The sequence below is a fragment of the Strongylocentrotus purpuratus genome, unplaced genomic scaffold, assembly GCF_000002235.5.
Source record: "Strongylocentrotus purpuratus isolate Spur 01 unplaced genomic scaffold, Spur_5.0 spur5_scaffold_2, whole genome shotgun sequence".
Lineage (NCBI taxonomy): Eukaryota > Metazoa > Echinodermata > Echinoidea > Camarodonta > Strongylocentrotidae > Strongylocentrotus > Strongylocentrotus purpuratus.
The window spans coordinates 8,802,546-8,809,247 of NW_022145605.1; positions in this window are offsets into that span (position 1 = coordinate 8,802,546).

Here is a 6,702-nt window from a genome sequence, read left to right on the forward strand (position 1 = left end):
GACTTCCATCCATGGGTCTCGATCATGTAGTAACGGGTCCATCCGAATACTAGTAGCTGGATCTTGTTCATCCTGCCCTTCCATGATGATCTGATCCACTGACACAACAATCCTAATGTGGGGCTGTATCCATGACGGCTGCTGTCAACCTAAGGCTTTCAAGTATGCATTCATGTGCTTATTCTTCTATACCACGTTCACTGTTACAGGTTTTCCAGCTCTTTCCATATTCTGCACGCTTGTAACTCAGGCGATATCAGCTGCAGCTAAGCCTAACCGGCATATTTCTGATTTCCAAAAACTTCCTGAAATAGCTCCACTAGTATGTATGCCACTAGACTAGACCCTCTACTCTAGCCTTCTGTAATAAGAGCAGTAGCAGTAGACATATTCTCCATTCTTGGCTAATCTCTGACTGACATTTGTCCATTCAAATCAACCGTAACATCTGGCCTTCTGGGCATCTAAATATAATGTAGATCTAGTCTAACCTCTATAGGCCTACTAGACTGGAGTCTAGATTAGTCACTGTAGATTCTACGTCTACATCTCAAGTAGATAATATCAGGATTCCAATTTCTTTATCCTTTTCAACAGATCCTGAATGCTAACCAGTCTCTTTATTTAACATCATTAGATCTAGGCCTTCCTCTGTTAGCTTGTGAAACTAGAATTTTAACTTAGAATGTGGGTGCAAAATGACCTTGAAGTAGTCAGATAGTCTGTCTTTAGTTCTCCATTTTTAGACTAGGTCTGGAGGTCTAGGCTTAGACCTCGACATTAATTCTCTGACTGTATTCTGTCCAATCACGTCATTCTTTCGACCAAAAATACACCCACAAGTGATCATGCTCTAGGCCTATTCAGACATAGACCTCTCTAGTCATATTCTCATTTATCAGACTGGTACTGCACTGGTCCTTGTTGTTCACGATCACCTTGACTGGCCAAGAACCCAAGTTCACCTTATTATAGTTTCAACGCTCCTCTCAGCTCCGTTCCGTCCTTTAATATCTCGCAATCTGACACTATTCACACGTACATCGTCAATCCACGTACCGTACTGTAGAATTGCAATTGCAAGTGTAGAAATCAATTGCCAAATACCAATATAATGTCTCGAAAACTTTAATTTTGAAGCCTTTACTATAACCACATTTCACGTTACTCACGTCGGGTCGATCACAATGTTATTATACAATGATTGCATCCATTCCAATTGTTGTCAAAACCAAACAAGATCATAAAACGGAAATATGAAGTAGGGAGAAGAGGTTAAAATTCTGTCTTGTTTCCAAGGGTTACTGCCAGTGATTATTCGCGCTTTTCTTCCCCTCAAACTTATTAAATTTTAAAACCGACAAGAGATGGCGCTCTTGCATTAGTTTGGCATCTACAGCTTCAGTCTCTTAATCGTCGGTTGTTCCACTGAGACTACGTCTGGCTCCACTAGACCTCCGATTATAGAGACTGAAGTATGTCCCATCGGGACTGTACGGGACTGTACAGAACAAATGGTTCGGTTCGATCGGACCGTGCGTGATGAATGAGATATGCAACGAGATTTTCACTCTTTACATCCTCATAAACTGCTGCAATTATAATAAAAATTAAAAATAACATATATATAGCTTATTTGACTTATGATAGCTTGCTCATTTAGATCCTAAATTAATGATTAATCCGAGAAAGTCTCGTCGTCAACATTATCCGTCTTGGTTTTGTTGATGAATATTCATTTTTCTTTTCGAACGTCCAATAGCTACCGTAGCTACGTACGAGTCAGCCCGGCTTGACCAACGAACTCCCACGAAACGAGTGCTCTGATTGGCTATGTTTTGGTAGGAATTGACCCGGAAATATATATCGGCCGCCGGGTCATATAGCTCTATGTTCGAGTGCATGAACGTACTGTTTCACAGTTCGAAGATACAAATTGGATAATTCATATAAGTAAGTCCGAAAATTTCACATTCTATGATAGGTTAGCAAATTTTGAAAACTGTAATTAGGAGATATATAGACCGACCTAATTTACATCTGATTTAGAAATCAGAAAATTAGATCTAAATAAAGAAAATCGGGAAGAAAATGTCGTGAACGAAAAGATGTTCATAGCCACCCCCACGGTACGAGATCTCTGGGTTACCATCTGTATTGGGGAATGACAACAAATGTCAGTTTTATTAAAGAAATGACCCAAATCAGATGGTTATTTCTGTCTAGGTCTAGATCTAAAGCCAAGGCAAAAGCAGTAACAATTTTTCCAACTTTCCAATGTTAGATTTAAAAATAATAAATTAAAAATTCAAATTGTGAGTTCACAAACTTGCCGATCAGCCGCATCGGCATGATTGTGTGCATCTGTGTGTTACTTACTTTACTTTAATAGGCCCCTACACGATAATGTAGGTCTAAGCCTGTTCATTGATCCAGGATTCTTCCATGATTACTGCTATTTGTGGAGGGAGGAGGTTGTGTTATGAGTGTATCGACTATTCAATTGCTGCATGCTGCCTCTAGTCTTAGCGTGTAGTACAGCGCTAGACTAGAGGTCAATGCGCATTAGTATTGACTCATTGACTGTCTATGCTTTGCTGGAGTGGTGCTAGTATATGGCCAAGGGCCAGGGTAGGCCGCACTCAAGCAAAGCATAGAGAGTCAATGCTAATGCGTATTTACCTCTAGCACTGCACTACGTGTTAATAGGCAACTTTTGAATACATGAATAGTCAATACACTCACAACACACAAATGTACACAATCATGCTGATCGGCAAGTTTGACAGTAGACTCGCAATTTGAATCTCTAAATTATGCTTTCTAACATCAGAAAGTGAACAAAATTGTAATTTACTGATATTTAGATGTCATCAATCGTCACTTAAGTACTGATTTTTAGTGAAATCAGTTGAGTTTTGTACAGTGGTGTTTGAAATGTTGAGAAACAATAGCACAGCTTTTAATATGCAGCCAAGATAGTAATGCAGCTATGTGTGGGGTCACACCAGCAAAACAGTCGTAGTGGTCGATGGCCCAGCAAAGCATATTATTACTAGTCATTAATGACAATCTTATTGACCTCTAGCATGTCTAGCGTTGCATACATGTGTGAATCTAACAATTAATTTTTAAAACTTTTAATTTTATACACTGCTAATTTGGCAAAATAGTCACATAGACTGTGTCATAGGGCTGAAAATATGTCAGATTTCATTCTCCTGTCCTGAAGTATATAAAATACACCCATACCTGTAGCAGCGCGTTACTATCCTGGCTGTGTAAAAATTTGGGCAGCTGTACTGCAATACATTCATGCAACATTTTGTAAAACCTGCCGTAACTACATGTATGAACGATGATACTTTCAAAGGGTTTAAACTTTAACGAACAATTTAATGAATACGAAAAATTCTTCTGAGATGCGGTATACATGTAACTTGACTCTTATAGAGTTAGACTTTATGTTTAAAAATTCTACTTAAAGTGACTTGGTAACATTGTTGAAGGTTGATGAAAAATTGCTTAATTTTGTATAAAATGTTACTTACTATATTCTTCTACTGTACTAACCCTCTGACATGCAAAAAATTGTGAAAAAATTCTCAAACCACAAAGATATCTATGGTTTTCTTTGAAGGAGTCGATGTATGACACCCTCTAACAGTGATTAACAGTTAATTATCCCAACCATTTTGAATTTTCCCAACCGCTTTTCCATGAAAAAAAGACATAAAACAGGCTATAAAAAATCTGACAACACTTAAATGTCTGGAATGGAATGTAGAGCCATTTGATTGCCTTGTGACGATTTCCATTCACCTAAGATGTAATTAAATTGTAATAATATAGTTGGTAGAATTAAGGAATCGATCAGATTAGTTTTTCCCAATTTGTACCATGAATAATGGTCCGTTTTCACTCTAATTTTTAGATTATCTTTAATTGTACATCTAGCATTGACGTCACTACCTTAGCACCACCATCTCTCATCTGAACAATGTTACCAAGTCGCTTTAATATGGACAGATGCAATTTTCATGATCTCTTTGATGGTATGAAATTTTAACACTAAATTTGAGATCATAGGCCTGTCTACTGCAAAAAATGAAAAAGGTTACAAAACTCCTGTAAATCTGAAAAAGTCAGTTTCCCATTGTTAATGAATGGGAAGTGGCAAACTAAATCCATGACATTAAGAAGGTTTGTAATTTCTCTTCTACTTTTACTTTTTGTCAGCCTTAAAAATTCTCCTTATATAATGTCAAAGAATGATCAAAAGGGTCACTTCGAATATATTCAATTGTAAGATAAAAATAAATTCAGATCACCTTGCAAAAGTTGTGCCACATTTTTCCCAGACTCGACAGCTCATTTTATGCTAACAAAATTCAGTATCCTTCTGACACCCTACTAAGTGAGGTGGGGGTGGGGGGGGGGGGGGGGGGGAGTAGGCCTCTTCCTCTTGAGTTCCTCCTCCTGTGATTCTTCTTCCTGTGATTCTTCTTCCAATAATTCCCAAAGGCAATATCCAGGCCTGATAAAAATCTGATTTAAAAATCGGTTTCCTGATACTTACCAATTTTTTTTCCCCCGATTTTTCCCTTATTTTGTCTACTCATCCCCATTTTCCCTATCATTTCCCAATTTTTCTTACTCTCAAGGGGGGAAATGTTGTTAGATGCCATTTTTTCCCCCGAATCTCTTTTTTTTCTCAAGGGGGCGTGATTGAGGGGGAAAAAAAAAACACCTATTTTTTTTAATGCTCACTATCACCCCTTGCATGTCTTGCATGTAGTGTGTAGCATACAAACATTATTTATCATACACAGAGTTGCATGGCACGATTTAAAAAGCATTGATTTAAACAGTTTTGTGTCACGTCAGCATTATTTAGGTTGTTGTAATACAAGACCTTAATGTTGGTTATCAGTTCTACTATGCACATAGTTGTTTAGTCAAATGAGTAGCTTGAACCTAGGTCTGTCACTATCAGTGATGCAAACACACTTAAAGTCCGTATTGGGTTATCTTTTTTTTTCTATTTTATAAGAAATTTTCTGTGTGACTCTTCCTCCCTCCTTTTTATCATTTTCTCTCATTATTCCCTATGTAGTTCTTTATGTTTATTGTTTGACCTTTTTCCATATTCCCTTTGTTATTCTCTAATGCTATACTTCTTTTATCTCTTCTATTATCTCCTACACATATTTTTATGCCTCCGCCACGAAGGTGGTGCCGGAGGCATCATGTTTTCGGGTTGTCCGTCCGTACGTCCGTCCCGTTTGACCGTTATCACAATATCTCAAGAACCATTTAAGATTTAAACTTAAGACTCGGGAATAGTATTTATCACCATAGGAAGACGATCTGATTAGATTTTGGAGTACGTAGGTCAAAGGTCACAGGTCACAGAGGTCAACTTATGAAATTCCTTGTATTGAGTTTGTTAGCGCGATATCTCAAGAACATTTGAGATTTAAACTTCAAACTTAAGGATAGTATGTATCACCATAGGAAGACGATCTGATTAGATTTTGGAGCACGTATGTCAAGGTCAAGGGTCACAGAGGTCAACTTATGAAATTCCATACATTGAGATTGTTATCATGATATCTCAAGAACCACTGGAGATTTAAACTTCAAACTTAGTGATAGTGTGTATCACTATAGGAAAAACAATCTGATTACATTTTGGAGCACGTAGGTCAAAGGTCAAGGGTCATAGAGGTCAACTTATGAAATTCCATACATTGAGATTGTTATCATGATATCTCAAGAACCACTGGAGATGTAAAAACTTCAAACTTAATGATAGTATGTATCACCATAGGAAGACGATCTGATTAGATTTTGGAGCACGTAGGTCAAAGGTCAAGGGTCACAGAGGTCAACTTATGAAATTCCATACATTGAGATTGTTATCATAATATCTCAAGAACCACTGGAGATTTAAACTTCAAACTTAATGATAGTGTGTATCACCATAGGAAGACAATCTGATTAGATTTTGGAGCACGTAGGTCAAAGGTCAAGGGTCATAGAGGTCAACCTATGAAATTCCATACATTGAGATCGTTATCGCGATATCTCAAGAACCACTGGAGAATTTTCACTTCAAACTTAATGATAGTATGTATCACCATATCATAATATCTCAAGAACCACTGGAGATTTAAACTTCAAACTTAATGATAGTGTGTATCACCATAGGAAGACAATCTGATTAGATTTTGGAGCACGTAGGTCAAAGGTCAAGGGTCACAGAGGTCAACTTATGAAATTCCATACATTGAGATTGTTATCATGATATCTCAAGAACCACTGGAGATTTAAACTCCAAACTTGTTTAAATTGCTCTATGGCGGAGGCATCATTTTCGACTGCGCGCAGTCAAAATTCCATCTAGTTTCCAAATATTTTGTAATTAATCTTTCCTTCTGTATAAAAAATAATTCTTACACCTTTTCTTACTTTCCTTACTTCTCCTTTATTTTGTCTTAAAGCCTTTTGTCTCTTGATCTTGGCTTTGGCTGAAATGACATGATTTTCTGGGATTTTTAAAATTTTATTCTCACTTTTTTGTAAATATACTTTTTTATGCATTTGTTGGAAAATGACAAATCCCCAAATTCATAATCAGGCAAAAAATATACTTTTTTAGAAGCCTACATGTCAGTACTGAATTGTTTATTATTGGCA